Source organism: Protopterus annectens, chromosome 4.part0 (genome assembly GCF_019279795.1).
Source record: "Protopterus annectens isolate FY-2018-M chromosome 4.part0, PAN1.0, whole genome shotgun sequence".
Lineage (NCBI taxonomy): Eukaryota > Metazoa > Chordata > Ceratodontiformes > Protopteridae > Protopterus > Protopterus annectens.
The window spans coordinates 1,876,261,045-1,876,285,737 of record NC_056733.1 but is presented as its reverse complement, the minus strand read 5'-3'; the positions used below and the strand labels follow the sequence as shown (position 1 = coordinate 1,876,285,737).

General features: G+C 41.8%; 1 protein-coding gene across 3 annotated transcripts in view; it reads left to right on the top strand.

Annotated features, from left to right (window-relative positions):
* Positions 1-24,693, top strand: part of GEMIN5 (gem nuclear organelle associated protein 5) — a 1,677,795-nt gene that overhangs the window by 789,661 nt on the left and 863,441 nt on the right. The window lies entirely within an intron of this gene.

The window sequence follows — 24,693 nt, the reverse complement described above, 5'->3', positions numbered from 1 at the left end:
GGTCATTGGTGCCATTGACCTTCACTGGTTGATAAAAGGTCCCCATTTGGGAATCTTCATTATTTTTCTCATTTGCATTGCTGTTTGCTGTACTAGATGTCAGCTAGGAGGGGAAAGTGCAATTTCAGTATTCCAGTTCCCTACAAAGATCTCCACTCCCAGTGCCTTTTCTGCGTACATAATAGAGCAGAACTGCAAAAATTTTATGATCTATCAGTCCTTTTTTAAACATGTTAAGAACGTAACTTTCATTGCTCAGTTCCTACTTGGAAATTCAGCATCTTGCGCACCTCACATAAGCAAGCATGGCTGACCCTCTTACCTCTGATATCTGAACCATTCATAAGAAAAGGTTTGAGAAGCCTAAGCCTTGCTATCTTGACTGCCCAGTTGAACATGGATGTATCCACAGAGGTTTCAGACCCAGTATTATGCCCAACATCTATCTCCTGCTACCACAACCCTGCCAGAGGCCGGTATGGCATCAGAGGTTCACACATTTGAAATGACTGAAGTTATTGATGATGGTGAGAAGGGGGAGCTGTGCATAATTTCTGAAGGGCTCGAAGGCATACTACGGATCCTTGTTATAGAAGAAGTTCAAGATCACTTATTGAGGTTAGTTAGGGGTTGGATCGTCTGCTTTTAGTTAAAGCAAATTTTGCACCTGCGGAAAAGAAACTAAAAGTTTTGTCCCCTTGGATGTTCAAAGAAAAGGAATGGATGGATTTTTCACCGGGCCTGTTAAAGGCTGTTATGGCACTTGGGCCTCCATTCTTTGCGAGACCTACTAATACTCATTTTTCTTCCATTCTCCTAAAGAAACACTTCTGAGGATAGAGGATGAATCAGATTCTGATGAGCACTCCTTGGCCTCTTCATCCCTTATCCATTCACCAGGCCAAGTGGCCTCAGATGATTCCCTTTTTTCTGACTCCCCATGTTGAAGAATCTTAATGTGGGGAAACTATTGTTAATATGATGAAGCATTTTTGAATGAGAATCTAAGCAGATTTTTGATCAATTTTATAACCTCTTGGAAGTAGGCACCCCCTGCTCCTGCATCTGTACCTCCTGATATCCTTCCATATCACTGTTGCAGTATTCTTTACAATAGGGATCACCTGCCGAGGGCAGCCTGACATCCAGCCAATATACCAAAGTCTTTGGTTGCAAAGGATGTGCCATACATTACACACATGCTCCCCACACACAACGTAGGGCATAAAGGTGATGTCTGGACGTACCAGCCTCAGGACTTTTGCCTCCAGTCCAAACACCATCTTTGATCGTCAGTCTGCATGCCCATTCAGAGATGATAGACTTTAGTAATTGGCTTAGTTTCTGGTGTTATTCTAAGGGGGTGCAATATTTGTCAACATGGAAGGAGATGGTCAACAGACCATTCTGCTTTACCAGGGATGGTCTGCACCTCCCCCCTCAGGCTTTTGAATATTAGCTAAAACATTGTCCTCCCCCATAGTGCCTTTTTTATGCAATGCCAAACTGAAAGTACTTCCGACATAAAAATCAAAACCAAGAAAATCTAAAGGTATTACTGCTCAGTGCTAGGAGTCTAAACAAAAAAACTCTAGTCCCTAGAAGCTCACTTTACCCTAGAGAATGTTGACATATATACAGTCACTGAGACTTGGTTTAAAGCCACAGAGAGCACACCAACAGTGCAAGTGTGTAATGCTTTCCACACATTTAGACCAGCTACTTCACAGGCAGGGACTAAAGGTGGAGGTGTGTCTATTTACATCAAAAATAAATATAGTTCAAGGCTGGTCAAACAGGACAATGCACTTGAGCTCCTCCATGTTCAAATCACCGTAGGCAAAATCTAGTACCACTTCTTTGCAAGCTGTAGGTCTCCCTTTATGACCCAGGAAACCCATGCCATGTATTTAAACTTATTAGAAACAGTAACCATCCAACTCAATACCATACTCATTGACTTCAATTGCCCCACTGTTAACTGGGAATCGTATACGACACCAAACCTATATGCACAGAGATGCCTTCCCTGGTAAGGTCAGACCACAAAATGGTCTCCTTTGAAGTAAAAAATAAAACCTGGACTCCCAGCTAAATCTGGAATATTCAGGAACTATTCTAAGGCTAACCTCCTGCTATTAAGTAACTGGCAAAGTTTCAAGCCTCCATAAACCCAGAGAACGCTGCTGCCTGTACAGAACTGTTCACAAAAACCCTGTACAAGCATGTTAATAGCTGCATAGAAGCAGCTGTACCCACCAGGACGATGTACAGAACTAACTCAAAAAAAACAACACACCCTGGGGGGAAATCACAAAATCAGTAGGCTGTATAACAGGAGGAATCAAATCATGGCAAAAATTCAGAGATGCAGCACCCAGCAGGATAAAAGCACTGTCATCAAACTAAACAAACAACTCAGAGGACAAATTAAGTCTACCAAAGCCAAATTTGAGGTACATTTGGCCTCACAGGCCAAGGACAAACCACAAAGCATTCTTTAGCTATGTCCGCAACCTCAAAGGCAGTACACAATTGTGTGCAGAGCTCATTGTAAATGGAGCCACCTATACTGAGCCACAAGATACAACAAGCCTCCTGGCTGATAAATTCAGCTCCAGCTTTACCCCTCTCTCCCTCAACTTTCCCTCAGGAAATATAAAATATAACTCCCCCTGCTGTCACTAGGGAACAGGTCCGTAATGCTCTCTCTAAGACAAAGAACACTGCATCATTGGGGCCAGACATCTCAGAATGCCTTCTAAATAGCATGAAACTTGATCTGTCATGGCCTTTGAATTTACTGTTTACCTGTAGCCTCCAAACAGGCTTTGTGCCTCATGAATGGAGAAAGGCAACAGTCGTCCCTCTGCACAAAGGTTGGGCCATCTACAAACCCATAAGTCTCACCAGTCTTATTTTTAAAGCCATGGAAAGAATAATCATGGAAATGATGAATAGAGATATATTTAACATCCAGACATTGGACACAACCCAGTTTGATTTCGTCAAGGGCAGATCATGCCTACTCAACCTGGTGGACTTATTTAAGAAGGTCACCAAAGCAGTGGATGAGGGCAGAATCATTCCCTCTGCCTACCTTGACTGGCCAAGGCATTTGACACAATTCTCCACTCGGGCATTGTTGAAAAACTCAAGAGATTAGTTACAAACCCGTATAGCCAACTGCCTCACAGACAGGAACCAGGAAGCTAGAATTGGGGAGTCCACCTCTACAAGTAAGCCAGTCACAAGTGGAGTCCCTCAGGGATCAGTCCTTGGACCAATACTTTTTGGCATTTAATTCTCAGAAGTCAAGGCCAATGTCAATGGTCTCTGGCTGACTAAATATGCAGGTGATTGCAAATTAGGAGCGGTCATTGACTCTCGCACTGACACAAATGTTCTCCAGGAGGAGCTGACACAGGCAAACAACTAGTGTCAGAGCCGTGGACTAAAAACGAAATGCCAAGAAATGCGTAATAGTATCCTTTGGGAAGTCATCCATCCCTGGTAACTATCATATTAACAACACACCCCTTAGAGTTGACCCAGTAGTCTGGGACTTAGGGACACAGATAGTAATCTAGCCATTGACCATCACGTGTCTACAGTGGTGAGGAAATCATTCAGTGTTGTACAACCTATAAACAAAGGTATGGCATCTGGGTCAAAGGAAGTCATTGTTCCAGTGTATTCGGCATTCATCGGACTCATCATTGAGTACAATGCCGCTTTGATGTGTACCTAACCAGGCATATCCAACAACTGGAACGTCCACAGAGGTTCCTCATTAAAAGAATACAGGGTGTAAGTAAAATGTCCTATGCAGACTGCCTCAAGCGCCCTATCTCTGTATTCTATCTCCTACAGGCTTTTGAGGGGAGAACTGTGCCTGGCATACAGGGCATTGTCAGACTCCAGTCTGATGGACCTCCTGCATACCCACAAAACAAACAGCACCAGAATTACCCATTCTAAAGACCTAAATCTTGCCTGTGATATAAATAGGACCTGTTGGAGAGATCGGTATGTATCCCAGAGACTACTCCATCTGTGGAACAGGCTCCCCATCCATGTGAACCAGAGTTCCTCCATAACCCAATTCAAGTGCAACTTGGACAATTAGATGGGAAATCGGAAATTCATCCCTTGTTTGGCACCTGTCTCTCTAATGGACACCGGTAACCTGTTAATGGTTAATCTCCCAGACCCATGCTTACACTTATCAGAACTTGTCAAAGATTTGGGATGCATGGCTAGGCTTAAAAAGGCCCTTGTGGTCGTTAGCCTAGTAAACATCTATAAACCTATGGAACCTATTTATCTGCTGGTTCTACTGTCTTCAGATAAGTGCCATATTGGGTTTTTAATTTTATTTACCTTACATTTGCCTTGTAATCTGGTTCTTGGCTTCCTTTTCATTCAGAAAAGGGAAATGCAGAAGACAGATTCCCCAAAAAGATAGTCACAAGCAGTGTTTGTTCTGTTTAGGCACTTTACACAACCATATGTCTTGCGAGATTTGCCATTCCTTTGTCCCTAAGACAATGAGGAGTCAGTTGTCTTCTCTAGCAATTTATATTGAGAATCAACTATTTAAATTGTTGGCTAGGGATATCATGGAAGTGTCTTCCTGCCCCGAGAGCTAACCGTCTACAAAGAAAAAGGCCAAGAAAGTTAGGTCTGATTCTTCGGCTGTACCACCTCCACCAGACATCTCTCTTGTGGCTGGTAAAAGCCCAGAGGAGTGTCCTGTTTTTGTCAAATTCCTCTGCTGCAACCACTTCGGAGGCCGGCATGAACCTGACACCACTTACATCCATGGAGGTTTTGCAGACATCTACCTCAGATGTACAGGAGGAATCCTTGCTGGTTATTACTGAAGGGCTTAAGAGTGTTCCTTAAATTTTAGTTAGGGAAGAGGTCCCGGCTACTATTACTGAGTGCCATCAGGGGTCAGAGCCACCAAAACATTTTAAGGCTGACTTCTCCACTAAAAAAAGAAGCTGAAAACTAAACATAGTTAACCTGCTTCCAAAGATCGTCAGAGTGAATGGCAGAACTTCACTCAAAGCTTGTTTAGTGCAGAAGGGCTCCCAATATGGCTGCACATTGAGTAACAGTTTAATTCTGGCTCTCCCAGTGTGAAAAAAGAAATTCAGCAGAGGCGGCCAGTAGACTTGTATTTATGGGTAAATTTCAGTAACTGGCTACTAAGTGTACTGCCTGGATGCCAAGAAAAAAGAAATGGAGGACATGAAAAAACATCAGCTAGAAAATGTGAGGAAGAAACACTGACTGGGGAAAATTCTACAGCTGTTCAGCAAAAATCAATGCAACCTTCAGACATAAATTCCAGTAAGCTGCAGGAAGATATAAGACAGCACACAGGCCTGATTAAAATAAACGAAACACTGATGGAGTATATCAACACAAACGGCAAAAGACTGGAAAAAATGGAAGAAGCTTTAAACAAATATTCAAATTAGCTGATAAAGCTGCAAAAATCAGAGATCAAAATGAAAAAAGGGCTGCCTGAATAAGAGACTGCTCAGGAAGAGATGTTTCAAAAATTGAATTAGTCCAGTCAAGTAGAAGACTATACAGCAAAGTGCACAGCTGAATGAAATTACATTTCTCAAAGCTCATGTGCAAAAACATACAGTTAAAAACAAACACAACAGTAATGCCATCAGAAGCAACAGCAGAGTCCAAGGATGAAAGATGCAAATAACTGTGCTTTACCAATCTCAGAGGCAATCTTCAGTGACCACAGCCATCCTACCATCCATACTATCACTATTTCCATCCCAAATGCCAACAAATCTTCCAAAGTCCCCAGTCGTCCACCTCCTATCACTCCATTCCTCTCCACTGGCAAGCTCGAACAATTGACAGTGGCCACAACAGTCTTCTCCTTCCACACCGTTCTCACAGAGATCATTAACTCCATCCCTTCAACACCAGCATCATTCCAAAGTCCTGATCAATCCTCGACCCAATAGAATCAACTAGAGTCCAAAATCCATAAGCCAGACTCCGATTCCTGCACTCAATACAACCGCCATCCCTGAAGGGCAGAGACAAACAGTCAGATCAACGGCTGCTGAAAGATCCAAAATCAAGGCAAATCCACAAAAAACGAGCAGAAAAATACCACTACTGCATTCATCACACACCCGACAACAGAACGGTTCACAAAACGGACAACATACTGACAGAAAAACAATACAAAAAAATGAAACCCACATTTGAGAGCCCAGAGTAGCCACTGCCATTCAGGGAGCCACCATCTTAGCAATTAACAGAGCGTGTAGGGAAAATCTGAGCTTTTCAGCTATACAGAGCAGCTGAAAGGAACAGATTTGTATTAATTTTATGAAAGCAGAAATAAGCAACTGGACTGGTATTCCACAGTAGGAGTTGTTAATTGAAAGGGCACATCATGTGAATGTTCCAAACCTGGCTATGAGGAAAGCAACCTAGACCTTTAGTATTAAAGATGCAATCCTACAGCAGGAGGAGTTGAATTTTACAAAACTGTGGCAGGACAAAGTACTAAAAGTGGGAGACCGCAGAGTGTTTGTGTAGAATGATTACTTATTATATACCAGGCAGAAGAGAAGCAAATTTATTCCACTAAACAGGGAATGTTGAGATGCAGGTGTGATTCAAACTGCTGTACCCAGCTGTCTTCAAAGTATTATTCCCTGGAGGGACAACTTCATTTTTTTATGAAGTACATGCTAAGGAGGAAATACAAAAGTTTGTCCAACAAAATTTGAGCTGAGAAACAGAGATTCTGCTCCTTGTTCTTCTGTTAATAAAGACTACAGAGAGACTCTTACCTGTGAAACGTTTTCCAGTGTTTCAATGGAAAATGTTGGCGAGAAGGAAGGGAGCACGAGAGTGACTAGAAAAAATTAGTGTATGTGGGAAATGAAGCAGAGACAGGATTGGGAGAAGGAGATGAACTGTAATACAATCAGTAACTTAATGTAGGATTACAGTGCTATAATTTTGTGAAATATGACAGAACAAGAAAATCTGGAAATATTGGACTTTTTCAGAATTTGTTGGACTTGTGGGAGACTCTAAAACATATGTTCTACTTCAAGTCATTAGTGTTCAAAAATCTTTGGAGAGGGGAAGGGCATGGAGAAAGTTAACTGTAAGTAAAGAAATTATTTTCTTACTATGACTGTTTTTGTGGTGTATGGTTTTCTTTTCACCCTTCTCTCTCTCTCTCGTTCAGTGTTAAGAAATGTAGGCAATCCAATGAAAAGCCTGGTTTAAAAGAGCCTGTCAAAAGAAAGTCAATGTGTCTTTCCTCATTCTTGCATAGGAAAATGACTGGATTAAGTACCTGAGATTGATTTAGTAACAAGTTTTAAGAGTAAGCAAGTAAATGAGGAAGAATATTGAATATTATGAGGCTTTTTTCTAGCAAATATGGGTATGCTCAGTACCAGTTCTGCAACTGATATTCATGTTTCTATGGAAACAATCTGATAGAGAAACTGGCTGCCTGATTCTCTTGTCTCCATGGACACAATCTGAAAGAGGAGAGAAACTGGCTGCAGGCTGGTAGAGAGTGGCTGAAGAAAAAAAGAAGAGGAGAAACTGGCTAAGACAAACTTTTCTGAAAGCATTCAGGGGTTTTCCCAGCTGGGAGAGATGTAAAGTCAAAACCAATTAGCACTTAGTAGAAGCACAGGCTGCACCATGCTTCTTGGCATGTTTAACCTTTATTTTAGGTTAATTCAAGTTTGTGAGTGTGGCTGTCAGTTTGAGACTTTTGTTCCTATTAGGATGGTAAGACTTTCAGTATTTGAAGATGTACATAGTTTTGTGTGTCAGTGTTAAGTTAATAGTTTTTAGGGGGTATTTTTTTTCTTTTTGTTTGAGTGCTTTCAATAAAACACAAAAGTTTTCTAAGATATGACAAGAAACAACTGTGTAAAAGTTCAACCTGTCAAACAGTGTATGCATGTAAAATAAAAGCTGGAACTAGACATTTAACAAAAAAGGTGTTATACATAAAAGGTGGGAATAATAACTTTTTAATGCAGTGATGCTTTCTGTTATGTCTTTAAATGTCCGCAGTCTCACAAGCAAATACAAAAAAAGAAAGAGTGGTGAACTATATTAAAAATGTAGAGTGCAAATGGCTATGTTACGGGAGACACACTTAGAACTGAACATGTGAATTTGATAAATAAAGGTTTTCAGAATGGTTATTCAGTGGAATACCTGGGACAAAGGAAAATAGGAGAACTTATATTAATTCCAAGAAGAGCTCCAATAATGATAGAAGATGATAGAAAGATGATAGTTGCAGACTTGTAATGCTAAGGGGCTACTGGAAAGGGAGGAGGATTCTTCTTTCGGCTGCTCCCGTCAGGGGTCACCACAGCAGATCAACTGTTTCCATTTCTTCCTGTCTTCTGCATCTTGCTCTGTCACACCAACCACCTGCATGTACTCTCTCACCACATCCATAAACCTTATCTTAGGCCTTCCTCTTTTCCTGTTACCTGGCAGCTTCATCCTTAGCATCTTTTTCCCAATGTACTCTGCATCCCTCCTCAACCAAACCAACATAATCTTGCCTCTCTGGCTTTGTCTCCAAACCATCCAACCTGGGCTGACCCTCTAATATACTTAATCCTAATCCTGTCTACCCTCGTCACATCCAGTGCAAATCTTAACATCTTCAACTCTGCCATGTCAAGCTCTGACTCCTGCCTTTTTGTCAGTGCCACTGTCTCCAACCCATATAACATAGCTGGTCTCACTACCCTCTTGTAGACCTTCCCTTTCACTCTTACTGGTACTAGTCTGTCACAAATCACTCCTGACACTCTTCTCCACCCACTCCATCCTGCCTGTATTCTCTTCTTCACCTCTCTTCCACACTCACCATTACACTGAACTGTTGATCTCAAGTATTTAAACTCATTCACCTTCGCCACCTCTACTCCCTGCATCCTCACCATTCCTCTATCCTCCCTCTCATTCACACACACATATTCTGTCTTAGTCCTGCTGACCTTCATTCCTCTCTTCTCTAGAGCATATCTCCACCTCTCCAGGGTCTCCTTCTCCTGTTCCCTACTCTCACTACAGATCACAATGTCATCTGCAAACATCATAGTCCACGGGGACTCCTGTCTGATCTCGTCTGTCAACCTGTCCATCACCATTACAAATAAGAAAGGGCTCAGAGCTGAACCTTGATGTAATACCACCTCCACCTTAGAACGCATCCGTCACTCCCACCGCAGACCTCACCGCTGTCACACTACCCTCGTACATATCCTGTACCACTCTTACATTACACTGGCATATACTTGTATTCCACCTAAAATTGTTGTAATGGAGCTTAAGATAATTCTGGGAGAAATAATCAGTTTTCAGCAAGGAATATTACTTAATGGTGGGGACTGGAATGTGATTTGCAATAGTGAAGATGTGTCTGGGGGCCCAGAAGGGAAAGTATAGTAAAGGAGGGTAGATTTTTGAGAAATTTGAGAATATTTGGCATGGAAGATGTGAATTCAGTAATAAGAGTTGAGTAAATTTAGGCATTATTCCCCAAGATATAAAAACTGGGCTAGGCTAGACAGACTTTACATTTTACAGGAACATGTGCATTTAATTGAAGGTTTTGATACACACCCAATAACTATTTCAGATAATGTGCTGATAATAACTAAAGTAAAAGTACAGGGTATGAAATAAAACTGAGACACTAGCGTTTTCCCACCTATCTGTTGAAAGAAATCTAAGGAATGGGTAGTGGAGATTATTCAGAATTATTAGAGAGGAGAGAAATTTCTTCTGAAAATATAGCTAGAGAGTGGGATAAAATTAAGGTGGAGTTTAAAAATAGGGTGGAAATAAAATAAATGGAGCTATGGTTAAGAAGTAACAAGAATTATTTAGAGGGACTGACAAATTTTAAAATATTGCAGATTGGGGGAATCTCACAGAAACAAGATGATGATCAACTACAGAATGCTAAGCAGAAAATAAGGGATTACCTTGATAATATGCACGAGTTTAGAAAGATTGCTGTTAAGCAACAGTTTTTTTATAATAGTAGAGCACAAAAGCTTTTAGCACAACGACTCGGGTAACAAAGTAAAAAAGGCTTGTCACCAAGCTAAGGGAGCCTATAACAAGGAAGGTAACGAGATGTAGAGGTATTAGAAATATTTCGGAAATTCTATGAAAGTTTGTACAAGGCAGAGAAATATGGAAATCAAGAAAAGATGCAAATGGAAATGTTTATGGAAGAATTAAATATGCCAAGGTTAGAGGGAGACGAGTCTCAGTCTCTAACAGGATAGGAGGAGATGAGATACAAATTGTGATGTATAACCAATCTACAGGAAAGTCCCCAGGAATAGATAGTATTTCTGTGGAAGTTTGAAAGGTAGGAGGGAAAAAGTGATAATGATCTGGAAGGTTTTTTTAAGAAGAGAAGTACCTTCCTGGAAGAAAGCAGTGGTAGCTGTAGTACCTAATCCATCAGACCTAACTCTATACAGGCCCATTTCAGTACTAAACCACATTTATAAAGTATTCATGTCTGTAATGGCTAAAAATATGACAAAAGTAATGCCAAAATTGATAGATATGGATCAGTTTGGTTTTGTGGAGGGGAGACAAACATTTGACATTAGCAGAACACTGATGATCCAGAGGGAAACAGAATGTAAGAAAATAACATTGTTGTTGGTGAGTCTTGATCCTGAGAAAGCATTTGACAGAGTAAGCTGGAACTTTAAGAGCAGTGCAATAGAATCATTTGTATTTCCTGAAAAATATATAAGGCTGATTAGGAGGATAAATGAGGTGAAAATTGAAGTATGTGGGGTCCTCTCTGATTAATTTCTGTTTGAGCAGAGGAACCAGGCAGGGGTGTCCTCTTTCCCCTTTATTTGTATTATATTTAAAACCACTGGCAAAGAAAATAAGGGACTCAGAAATTCAAGGTTATAATTGGTATGGTAGTCAAGAAAAGCTGATTTCTTTTTGCAGATGATATTTTATACCTGACAAAACCAGAACAGGATAATACAGTGTTGTGGAACATTTTGAGACTGTTTCAATTTTTTTCAAAATACAAAATTAATGAAGCTAAAACAAAGGCAATAATGGTAAATTATGTACCCACACACTGATTGATTCAGCAGTATCCTTATTTATGGGGTCATGATAAAATAAAGTATTTAGGAATATGGATTAAAATGATTCTGGTGTTGCAGCCAAGGATATGTGGGAAGAGACTAAACAAAAGATAATACAAAAACTGAGAAAATGGAAGCTTAGTTATATGGATGTGGATAGTAAGTTACAAGTAATCAAAATGTTTTTAGTCCCTTTAATCTTATATACAGGTCAGGCATATTTTTATCAACCAGAGGAGAAGTTGTGGATAGCAATTAATAAAGAGCTGAAGGACTTTATCTGGGAGGGGAAGACGGCAAGAGTCAAGTGGGATAAGCTGATTCTTCTAGTAGAACAGGGCAGATTGGGATTACCCAATTTTGAAAATGTATTTCAGAGCTATCCAGTTAAGGCTCCTATACATAACACAAGCATAAAATTATAATTCTAAGTGGAAACAGATAATATTGAAATGGGGAAGCTCAGAAAATAAGGAGAGACTGGGATTTTAGATGCAGGCCTTTAAGGTGAGTAACAATAATCATAGAGAATATTATATCCATGAAGTATCAAAGTATTCTAAGAACTAAGCCAACATGGGAATGTAGAAAGGAGATTCTGTTGATAGGGATGACTGCAATTAGGAAGATATACAACAGTTAAGAGGGGACTGGAATTTATTTGCAAAAAATGGCAAAGGAACCAAGGTATTGGGAGCAAATAAGAGGGAAAGGTAATGGAATGAGAAGAGGCCAAGAATTTCTTTGGACTGCTGTTTAAAGATTGCCTTCCCTGTCAAGGATTGATATCAGAGTATAGGCAAAGAGAAAGAATGGGTGTGGGGGGGGGGTCCTAAACAAAAGGCCAGCACTGATAGATTTTTAGTAGACTGTAGAACAGAAGCTGCCATTAAAAAAGGAATAATTAGTAGAGCATATAAAATATTGCATGATAACTATAAGAATTAATCAGCACAGGTTAGAAGGGATTGGGAAGAGAGATTGGATTAGCAATTCAAAAAGAAACAATGGGAGTATGTATATGTCTCCTAAATATGCAACAGAATCTAGCAGATTTAGGATTTTTGCTTGGAAATGTTTACATAGATAATTTTATGCCCCAAGTAGACGCCAGAGAAATTTTCCTCAGGTAGACAGCAAATGTTGGAGGTATAACAGGGAAGAAAGAGGTACTTGGGAACATATTTTCTGGGAGTCCTTTGGGTTAGTGGACTTTAAGGATTCCCTACAGGACGCACCACCAGAGATGCTGAGTGGGCAGATTGCCTAGACATAAGGCCTTGCTGTGTCTAATTATGGTGGCTGCCAAAAAAGCAATTACTAGAAAATGGAAATCAAAATCTAAACCAACCATATTAGAAGTAGTGACTATAGTAACAGATAAAACAACTGGAATTGAGATCTTTAGAAAAGAATAGGAACAAAATGTGTAGGAAAAAGTAGGAATTGTGGGAACAATACATACAGGGATGGAATGATGGAATGAGCAATGTAATGTTTGACAGAAAATGATTGTGTAGATAAGTGATGTATAATGTTTGCAACTGGGAGTGTGTCAGTATAGTCTGTGATGTAAAATGCTTGCAACTAGGATTGTGTCTGTGTAGTTTTTGTGAGTGGTTTAATAAAGATGTTCTTTCTTTAAAAAAGGGGCAAGAATTGCAAAATGTATGTAATGTTGCTTAGGTTATGTGGTATATAGCAATATATGTGAAGTATAATGTTAATTTGTTAATACAGGCTGATTACTTTGTACAAATGTAAATTTGCCTATGTCACAAGTGATAATTTTATAAAGGTGTTAAAAAAAATTTGTTTAATGTTCTTGTGACTCTCAAGCCTCTACTGGATGTTTCTGTTCCTGCCCTCCCTGATGTTCTACCCCTCTTAAGAGGCCTAGGGAGCAGGATTCTTCTGAGGGGGATGCTGCTGATTCTGATAAAGTCCCTGATTTATTCCTCCCATATTCCTTTGATTATGGTTCTGAGGAGGAATTGTCTATTAGTCCTTTATTCTCCTTTTGTGGAGATTTCATTTGGTGATACTGTTTTCAGAATGATGGAATTTTTCAAGTGGGACTACGTTCAAGTGTCTGATGTCCAGAAGAGGTACTATAAGCTTTTGCAAATGGAATCTCCTAGGCCATCTGCTGATTCTCCATTTCTTGCTGGCTTGCTGGATGTTTTTTCTATGGCTTGTCATGCTCCTGATTCTCAATCCCCTGCTCCCAAAAAAAACTGATAGGTTTTATAAAGTGCCTGAGGACTACAAGTTTCTATCCAAGTTGTCCCTCTGCTGATCCCTCTGTGGTGTCAGTGACTTCTGATAAACCTACCAAATTGTTGCCTTCCACTAAATTGCTGCCATCTGATAAGGATAGCAGAACCCTGGAGAGACTGGGCAAGAAGGTGATACTTCTACTACCCTAGCCTTTAGGTCTGTTAATTATCAGACACACATAACTAGGTATGTTTTGGCTCTAATGTCTCAAGCCCATCAGGCTATTTCTGATCTCCCTGATTCTGAGGGGAAGACCTCTGCTCTTGCTTTGCTTAGGACGTTCTCCCAAGTAGCTCACCATTCCATTAAATGCAGCTATGATGTAGCTGATGCTTTATCTATGGCTGCTGCTTTTGGATCTGTTTTGAAGAGGTATTCCTGGGTCAGACTTCAGCCTTTACTTGATATCAAGGCTAAAGTAATGGATGCCACTCTGGATAATAACCATTTGCTACTGCTGCAGAGTTGTGCAAGTCCCTGCAAGAAAAGGTCAAGGCCTTACAATAGTTAAAGAATATTTTTGTTTCCCTTGTGCCCAAGTTTCAGAGGAGTTATCCTAATAATCCTGCCTTTGTCCATAGACTGTCTCGCCCTCCCCCCAAAGGTAAAAAGGGTAGTAGAAGGGCCCACCTGGTAAGGCTACTCAAAATCCTCCTTTTGAGAATCCTCCTTTTCTTGACAAATCAGGTGCTGTCTGACTATCCTGTTCTTTTCAGTCACATTCCCTCAGATCAGAACGTCCTGGCAGATTCTCTGAGAAGGTCCATAACACTATGTCACGAGTGGATGCTTCACAGGGATGTGTTCCTAGGCATTGTCCACCAGTGGGGTACTCAGCAAGTAGATCTATTTGACTCCCCTCTGAACAGACAACTTTCTCTATTTTGTGCCAGAGTCCCATGCCATCTGGCCTGGAAGATGGATGCCATCGCTTTTTCTTGGAAGCAGATGTTTCTTTATGCCTTCTCTCCCCTTCCTCTCATTCCAAAAATCCTGTTCAGGGTTAAACAGGATGCTACCAAAATCTTTCTGGTGACTCCCTTTTGGCCCAGACAGCATTGGTTTCCTCTTTTGCATCTTGCCAAGGGCAATCACCAAAATGTTACCTCACAGGGTGGACTTACTCCCTCAAGATGAGGGATCTCTCATCCATCCCCACTTGTCCACTTTTCAGGTGACACTGTGGGTAATTGGGCTTTGATCATACCTCTCAGCTGTCCAGATTTTCACAGAATGTCCTCATTTTTGGCTCATTCTTTTTGGTCTGTTCCTCATAAAATTTGTGGTTTTCTGGCAAATCATTGGGATGATCTGAGGATTGAAATCATTAAATAATGACATTCATTTGAGTTTCAGACCTGAAATCTTTCAGAAAATGCATGTTAAAACAAACTGTAGCAACTTTCGTAATTATAAGCACAATATTTAAAATCTGTCATGATTTATGGGCCTTTGTCCCCCAATTTTGTTGGGCTTTGTCTAGATTTCTTGCACTACGAGGTTGAGAGGTATGGTTTTGATCCCCTACAGACACCTTTTTTGTTAGAATGTGCTTCGGGTCCTGCAAGTGGCCAGGAAACCCATTTTCTATTTGGTGTCTTTCATGTAACCTGGATCCACTTTCTCTGGTTGTCCCTTTGGTTTATTCGTATTTGTTTGAATTGTTCAATGCTGGATTGGCAGAATCTTCTGTTAAGGCCCACTTATCTGCTATCTTTGCTTGTCTGCCTTTGACTCTGCCTTTAACCTCTAGATTTCAGATAAAACAGTTTCCTAAAGGCGCCCTTCACATTAGGCCTCCCAGGAAGCTTATTCCTCCTTTCTTGGACTTTAATTTTTTTTTTAGAAAAATTAACTCTGGCTTCCGTTTATCCTGCTGCTTCAGCTTCCTTGTGGCATTGTTCTTTGAAGACTGTTCTTTTATGCCCATGGTGGTTAATGAGTTGTTTCTTAATCAGTCTATTAATTTGCCCACTTTTTTCCCTTCTCCACAGTCTGCAAGTGCGAAGGTTTTGCATACATTGGACTTACATAGACAACTCGGACATTTGGATAAGACTAAAGATTTTCATAAATCTCAACAGCTTTTTTTATTTTCATTCTAGGTCTTTAGTGTTGCCTGTTTCTAAGCAAACTTTCTTCTTGGATATCTAAAGCCACTTATTTTTGCTCTTCTTTTCATGGGAAGAGCCTTCCTTCTGTTAAGGCTTATTCCACTAGAGCTGTGGCTTTTTCTGGTGCTTTTTTCAAGGGTTTGGATACCAATTCTATTTTTGAGGTAGCATCCCTGGACTTCTGTGCATACCTTTTCTAAATATTCTAATTTGGATATGATTTCTAGGGCCAGAACTGGCTTTACCAGGGCCTTTCTCCAGGGCTTCCTAGAGGGCTCTGCTGGCCTTTCCTTCTCCCAATCTCCTTCCTGAGCTTTTGCACTCTCCCTGTTGAAAAAAATACTGCAACGGTGTTTTGGAAGGATGTTGTACAGTTGTGTAAAATCTTACCATAACAGTTTTGCACTTTTGCACTATTCGCTCACACTCCCTCCTCCTCCTTGTCCTTTTCTCTTTCTAGATGTGCTTGTTACCTACTGTTATCCTTGGACTGTTGTTCCTACTGGTGTTCTTCCGTTCAGAGTCTGGACATAACCTTTTTGCCCTACACCATGTGTGAGGTGCATACTTGTGACATACAGTGTACTCTTTGCAACCAAAGGCTTTAGTATACTGGCCAGAATTCGAGCTGCCCTTGGCAGGGAATCCCTGTTGTAAAGAATACTGCAACTGTAAAAGAGAAGGACATTTACTGTTATGGTAAGATTTCACACAGATGTACTTTATAGAGGCTTCCTCTGCACCAGATTCCCAGCCACAGCTTCTAAAAGGCCTGACAGGTTTTTCAAGGTACCTGAGGACTTGAAATTCCTGTACAAAAACTCTGTGGCAGACCCTTCTGTGTTTTCCATGTCTACAAACAGGCTCTGTTGGTTACTCACTGCTGCCAGTGCTCTCTCTGATAAAGTCAGCAGAGCAATGGACAGATTGGGGGGAAAGGTTTATATGTCTTTCACTTAGAGCTCTTAGTTAACAGTTTCAACTCATTAAATACTTATTGTCCATTATCTGTAATTTAAATAAAATGCTGCTCGCCCTAGGGGAACCTGCTAGTAAACAACAGGCTTTGTCAATGGTGGCTTATGCTTCCCAAGTGGCTAGGCACAGCATTAAATGCAGGTACTGGTTCTGTGATCAGGTGATATACATGGTTAAATTTTTAGCCCCTCCCAGAGAATATTAAAGCAAAACTCCTAGACTCTTCCTTAAACAAGACTTTTTGTTTACTCCAGATGCTGCCAGTCTTTTCAAACAATTACTGAAACTAAGTAAGATTATTAAACTCTGCAGACAGATCTTTATTACCTCTGTGCCAGTATAGCAAAGTAATTACTGTGCAATACCAGGAACATGCCATCTCATAAAAGTTAGATTTGGTGAATGCAAATAAATTGAAGGCAGCTCACCAAGGTCACTTTTGTCAACAATGGAGATTTCCATTTTCCCCACTGTTGTGACATCAGAGTTGGTATACATATTTCCTGGTGGGGGTGCCCCCTGTATGGAGGTGACGGGGGAACTTGCCCCACTGAAAAAAAGTCTTTTAATGTTCACTAAAGGTAGTTTTTAGCAAACTACTTTTGAGTTTATTACATTCACCAAAATTTTTATTTTTTTATTTTAACATTTGTTAATTGGGAAAGTCCAACTAGGACAGAGCCTGTTTTCATTGGAGGCCTGAGGAGAAACACTACAGGTGCATGTCTTTGGACTGTGGGAGGAAACAGGAATACCCAGAGGAAACCCTCGCAAACACAGGAAGGGTATGCAGACTCCACACAGAAGGCACCCCAGCCCAGAATCGAACAGGAGAACCTCTTGCTGTGAGGTGACAACGTTAACCGTTACACCACTGCACCCCCATTTCCTTCGACAAACAACATGAGTCCACAAAATGCACTTCCTTCACTTGCAGGGACTCTAGGCTTTCTCATAAAGCCAAGAAAATGCTCCAGAACAAAACAGACAGGGACTCTGGCTCTAATAGGCATCCTTACCCAGCCAAGTATGGCAGACTACCCTCTAACTCCCCTTCGTACCCCCACTCCATCCAAAAGGCTCACCTCACCCCTGAGAAACTGGCTAGTCATGAATTCAAACAAATGGGTTCTTTCAGCCATTCAATATGGGTATCGAATGACCTGGAAAGAAGTGCGTACATTCATTGGCATCCCTCCTCCACAAGATTAGATGCAATTGCATCATTAAAACTTTGCTTCAGCAAGGAGAGCTGGTGTCATCACAATATGTGGAAAAAGGTCTCTATTTCAGACTGTTCCTCATCTCACGAAAAGGAGAAGACTGGAGACCAATTCTGGATCTCTCCACCCTCAGTGCTTTTCTCTTTGTTCTGTCTTTCAAGATGCTGCCCCATGCAAACTGTACTTCCATTCATTCTTGCTAATGTCTTCCTGGTGTCTGTGGGGCATTAAGGATGCCTATCATCACATTCTGATTCACCTTGCTTACAGGGAATTTTTAAAGCTTTCTGCTGGCTCATCATACTTTGAGTTCCCTGCTTTGCCTTCTTGGATTTTCTTTAGCCCCCAGAAAGTGCCTCGCCCCAGTCATAGCTTACTGCAGGATTCTGGGAATCCAGATATTCCCTCACTTGGATGACCTGTTAAATACAGGCATCTCCTCAGGAGATGTTCTTGACTCATCTCAAGATCACCCTGACCCTCCTTTTGGGTCTGGGTTTCACTATCAACATAAAGTTAACAATGAAAGCAACCCAAAACCTCATTTTCTCAGTTGCATACTAGACACCAAACTAACACAGGCCTTTCTTTCTCCATACAAAGTTCAAAGCCTAAAGTACAGTTGTGTAAGTAAAACTTACATAACAATACATGTTCAAGTGATCATTCCTGCAGTGGCCTTGGCTATTTGGGTTATATCCTGCTAAGAATAATGTAGCAGCTGGCCAGCTTCCAAAGGTTCAGGACATCTTTCAACTTGCCCAAACTGTCAGGCATTTAGAGCTCAGCTGACTAAGGCAAGATTGGGCATGAAGCCCTACAGAGCTTTCCTGCCTGCAGAGAGAGTGAGACAGCCTTGTAAGGACAGTGCTAGGAACAACAAAAAATAAATATCCAAAACCTGGTATATAAATGCACCAAAAAACAAGGGAGGTAGAGGGAAGGGAGCAGGTACTACAGCCGTAATCATTTGAACATCTAATGTTATGGTAAGTCTTGCTTAAACAACTGTAGTATTTTCATCATATTCATCACTGCTGCAGTAGCCTTAGTTATACGAGTAGAACTCCCTCTGCCTCCCAAATGTAGCTATCTAAGGTAGACAGTACAAGAACCCCGGTCCTAGCAAAGCTTGATTTGGACCTAGAGAAGGAATCAAGCTTTTAGTGTTTGTAAAAGTACCTACAGAAGGCAACATAGCAGCTTCTAGAACACTTCTAGAATCTAACCATTTCCAAAAAGCCATAGTTGAAGCCAAGGTCTTGGTCGAGTGGACCATGACCCTGCCTGGAATAGTTTTGTTATAGTGAGTATAACAAAAGATATTTCCAAATGGTTGTCTAAAGCTGTTGGTCTGTTTTGACATGAGTTGTCTCTCTCTCTTACCTTCACAAGACATGAACAATTGATTTGAAGGTCTGAAAGATTTAGTTCTGTCAAGATATTACCTGAATTGTCTGTGAGCATCCAAGATAGAGTATCTTTTCTCATCTGCCTAACTGCACTGAGTAAAGGACTGATCTGGAATGAATGGTCTCCATGCTTCTTTCTTTGACCAAATCTAACCTGTTGAAAAGCCCTCTAGCAAGTAACTTTGCTCCCTAGCAACCAGACAAGAATACCTTTGCTTCATCATGGAAGCTAACGTGGCACCGGTTACTAAAACTGCGCAAAAGAAAAGGGTGATACTTCTAATCCAAGATGTGACTGGCTCCCACGGCCCATACAGGTAACCGTAGGACTTTTAGCTTTACTTTTAACTGTTACCTCCTCTTTCCATAAACAAGGAGTTTGCCCGCACATTATTCACACCCATATGAGAATATGGTATTTTGGCTTATTTTTAGGTTTAGGAAAGAAAATGGGAGATCGTAAAGACAACCACAAGGCCTTCTATAGTTATGTTAAGAATCTCCATGGCAATACCCAGATTTGCTCTGAGCTACTGCACAATGATATCTCCTATACCGAGCCAACAGATATTGCAAATATACTGGCAAACAGATTCAGTGCTAACTTTACCCCCCCCCCCCCCCCAAAGGACCAATCACAGTACCAGTAGATTGCCAGGCACCCAGTATTACTGCTGCACAGGTTAAAACAGCACTGTCCAAGGCCAAGAATACAGCTTCTAGGAGACCTGACAATATCCCTGGCTGTGTTCTACTTGAACTACAGAGTGAACTGGCACCTCACCTGTGTGCCCTGTTCAGTCACAGCCTCACCTCAGGCTTTGTCCCCACCAAATGGCGCACTGCTACAGTCATCCCTCTCCACAAAGGAGGAGCGACTACAGACCTCAGGAACTATCGCCCCATTAGCCTGACAAGTCTGATATGTAAAGCTATGGAACGCATCATCATGGACCCAATAAACAAGGCTATAGGTAATCTCCAAACGCTGGATCCTACACAGTTTTGTTTTGTGAAGGGTAGATCATGCCTGCTCAACTTCGTTGACAACTTTGAGTCACTCACCAGAGCTGTGGATGAAGGTAAGGTGGTTCATACAGTGTACCTTGATCTGGCCAAGGCCTTTGATACCATTCTCCACTTAGGAATCATAGAAAAGCTTACTAAGCTAGGCATCAACCCCTATATCACTAGGTGGGTTGCAAACTGGCTCACAGATAAGAACCCACAGTGTGAAAGTAGCTGACTCCAAGTCAGACTGCCGACCAGTCACGAGTGGAGTCCCACAGGGTTCGGTCCTGGGTCCTCTCCTGTTTGGTATCTACTACTCCGAAGTCCAGGCCAACACGAAGGGATTCTGGCTGACAAAGTTCACTGATGATTGCAAGTTGGGAGCTATTATTAACTCCCCAAGTGATGCTGACATCCTACAGAAAGGCCTCAATGAGACAAGCAACTGGTGTCAGAACCATGGCCTTAAGCTCAATGCCAAAAAATGTGTCTTCATCCCCTTTGGGAAAAATCCAGTTCCCTTAAATTACCACATTGATGGTAGTCCACTGAACACAGAAGGTGTTATAAGAGATCTGGGAACACAGGTTGACAGCAACCTCTCTTTTGACCACCACGTTGCCACTGTGGTCAGAAAGTCGTCCACATCTCATTACTAAGGTTCATAGGTTGGTACTAGGCTATTGGCCCTAGGGCCTATACAAGCCTAGCCATAACAGTTCCCTGGCTATTTCTTCCCACACTATTTACTTCCCTGGACCCCTGTCTAGCAGGGTGACTGACGTGATCCTCGGGGTGAATTTCCTTTCTCCCATCCAATCATCAAGGTTCCTTTTGAAGAGGGCCAAAGAAGCACTCTGCTTGACATGTATGGGCAGTCTATTCCAGAGTCTGGGGAGTCTCTGGGTCAGGAACCTATCCCTCTAGCATGTTTTATTTATTGTGATGACAAGATTTAGATCCCTGGAGTGTGTGGCTCTGAGGGATTGGGATTTCTTTAAGTGTAGCATGTCCAACAGCTCTGGGTTTGACATGGCCTTATATGTTAAGCAGAGATCGCCTCGGAGTAGACGATATGTGACAAAGTATAGCTGGAGTGTTTTAAGACTGTCAGCATAGGGCATCTGCTTTAGGCCTGTGATTCTTTTAGTGAGGTATTTCTGTGGCCTTTCCAGGTATTGCAGTTGTCTTGAGAGGTACATACCAAATGGGGCATTGTATTCTATAATGGGTCTAATGAGGGATGAGTACAGTGGGACAATGACCTCCTTTTTTCTGGATGAAAAGCCCTTAGTGATGAGGTGTGTCACATAGAAGGATTTCCTGACTGTTGTGGCGATGTGGTTATTGAAGGTGAGACCACTGTCCACCTGTGTCCCTAAGTCTCTTATCACACTTTCGGTGTTTAGTGTACTGCCACCTATGTGATAATTCACAGGTACATGTTTTTTCCCAAAGGGGATAACAATACATTTCTTGGCATTGAGCTTGAGCTCATGGCTCTGGCACCAAGCATCTGTTTCTGTAAGGCCCTTTTGTAGAGTATCCACATCATTTGGGGATTCAATAATGGCTCCCAGTTTGCAGTCATCTGCAAACTTTGTTTGCCAGAGTCCCTTAGTGTTGGCCTGTACTTCGGAGAAGTAGATGCCAAACAAGAGAGGTCCCAGGACTGAACCCTGAGGTACTCCACTTGTCACTTGTCTGGAGCTGGATTTGGAGTCAGCTACTTTTACAGTGTGGGTTCTGTCAGTAAGCCAGTTGGCAACCCATCGAGTGACTTGGGGATTAATGCCCAGCTTAGTAAGTTTATCTATGATTTCCGAGTGGGGTATGGTGTCTAAGGCCTTAGCGAGGTCCAGATAGGCTGTGTGGACTGCCTTACCCTCATCCATGACTCTGGAGACTGATTCAAAGAAGTCAATAAGGTTCAGGAGACTAGATCGGCCATTCACGAACCCAAACTGGGTGGGGTCCAGTGTTTTAAGGTTGCCAATGTCTTTGTTTATAAGTTCCATGATAATACGTTCCATGGCCTTGCAAATCAGGCTCGTCAGACTGATGGGGTGATAGTTCCCAGGATCCAAGGTGGATCCTCCCTTGTGGAGTGGGATAACTGTAGCTGTGCGCCACTCAGTGGGCACGAAGTCTGAGGTGAGGGTATGATTAAACATGACACTTAGGTGAGGTGCCAGTTCATTTTGTAGTTCATGTAGTACACAACCCGGGATGTCGTCTGGTCCCATCGATGCTGTATTCTTAGCTTTGGAGAGTGCGTTATTTGACCTGCGTGGCCGTTATTTCTGGAATTTGGCAATCTTCCAGTATTGAGATGGGCCATTTAGGGGGTGAGGGGGGGGTGAAGTTGCCACTGAATCGATCTGCCAGGATATTGGCAATAACCTTGGGATCAGTATATTTAATGCCATTCTGTTTTAGCTCAGAGCAGATTTGAGCATTGCCATTTAGATTCTTGACATAATTATAGAATGCCTTGTGGTTGTCTTTAGAATCTTTGGCAATTTTATTTTCATAACTAGCTTTGGAGGATTTTATGAGGGATCTCAGCTCCTTACTGAGGCTGGTAAGGGAGTTTTTTTGCATCCTGGGATTTTCCTCTTTTCTGCAGCAGTTTTTTCCTTTTGTTGTAAAGTTTGTTTATGGCAGGGGACCACCAGATTGGCTTTCTTTTTTTGGAGGAGAGCATCTTGGTTCTATTTGGGATGGCACGATTCATGCATGAGTGGATGTGCTCGTACAGTGCCTTAGTATAGGACTCAGCAGTCGAACATTCAGTTCTCATCTGCATGGGTGTCATGAAGTTTGTAACTTCTGACTTGTAGCATGAAGTTGGCCTTGGAGAAGTTTTTTATGGAGGTTTCCTTAGTGGGGGGTGGGGGTGGGATGTGGATGTTAAGGGTGAGTAGCTTATGGTCTGACCTGACCAACAAGGGGGTGACCATAGGTGTGGAGCATCGATTTCCCATGTTGGTAATGACCAGGTCTAAGATATTGGAGTCCCTGGTGGGACTATGGATTAGTTGATCCAGGGCATTGGAATTTATGAATTCCAAGAACCGTTGGGCAAAGGTGTTGGTGCATGAGTAGTTTTCCCAGATAATGGCAAGGTAGTTGAAATCACCCAGTATTAGGGTGTTTGGTTGTATATTAATATTTTCCAGTATGTTTAGAAAGGTGTAGTGAGAATCTTGGGGCATGGTGGGGGATCTGTTGCAAGCTACAATTTGGATTGCAGTCTTACCTAGTGTTAGTTGCACCTGGAGAATTTCAGACGCATTGTGTTGGGCAACTAACCTGGTGGTGTGAATATCCTTGGTGAATATGGACACTCCTCCACCTTTAGTGTTTCGATCCTGGTTTGGCTGCTGAAAAGTGTGGTAAGAGTTGTAGCCTGGTATTGCAGGGGTGCTTTCTGGATCCTTGGACCAGGTCTCAGTTACAAGGGTTTTGCATCCAGGAAGAAAGAGGTCATTGTCTCCCTCTACTCTTCCCTCATTAGGCCAATCATCGAGTACAACGCCCCATTTGGCATGTACCTCACTAGACACCTGCAACAACTGGAGAGGCGGCAAAAGTACCTCACAAAGAGGATCCTAGGCCTTAAACACTTGTCCTATATGGACAGACTCAAAAAACTCCAACTATTCTCTGTCTCATATCGCCTACTTAGAGGCGATCTCTGCTTGACTTACAAAGCCATGTCTAACCCAGCTCTCTTAGAAATGCTACATCTAAAGAAATAATAATCCATTCACACCACATTCTCCATTGACCTCAACCTCACTGCCACAATCAACAGAACATGCTAGAGGGACAGGTTCATAACCCAGAGATTGCCCATGCTTTGGAACAGACTTCCCATACATGTCAAGCAGAGCACCTCACCGGCCCTCTTCAAGAGGAATCTTGATGAGTGGATAGGGAATAGAAAATTCACCCCAGGGATCACTCCAGTGGCTCTGCTCGACAAAGGCACTAGGAACTAAGGTTGGGTGGCATGATGCCAGGGTAATCCTATGGGCTAGGCTTGTAAAGGCTCCAGGGCCATTAGCCTAGTAAACACCTGTGAACCTATGACTGATAGTTTAGCTTAAAGTAAACTCAAGTACTACTTTAGGCATAAAAGAAGAATTAGTTCTCAAAGAAACCGTGTTCCTATGAGAAATGAGATAGGGTTGACTCCCCATTAGAGCTTGCAGGTCAGATACCATTCTTTCAGAGGTCAGAGCAATCAATAAAACCATTTTAAGAACCTTAAGTCAGCCAAATCAGTTGGTTCAAATGGAGCAAGTGTTAGCTTTAACATAAAATTAAGATCCCAAGGAGGGGCTGCCATTTTTCTTAGAGGCCTCTTACGCCAAAGCCCTTTGCAAAAACATTTTGATATAAGAGAGGATAGGTGAGCAGAACAAGAGAGGTCATGGGATATTAAATTACATAAATATTGTAAAAC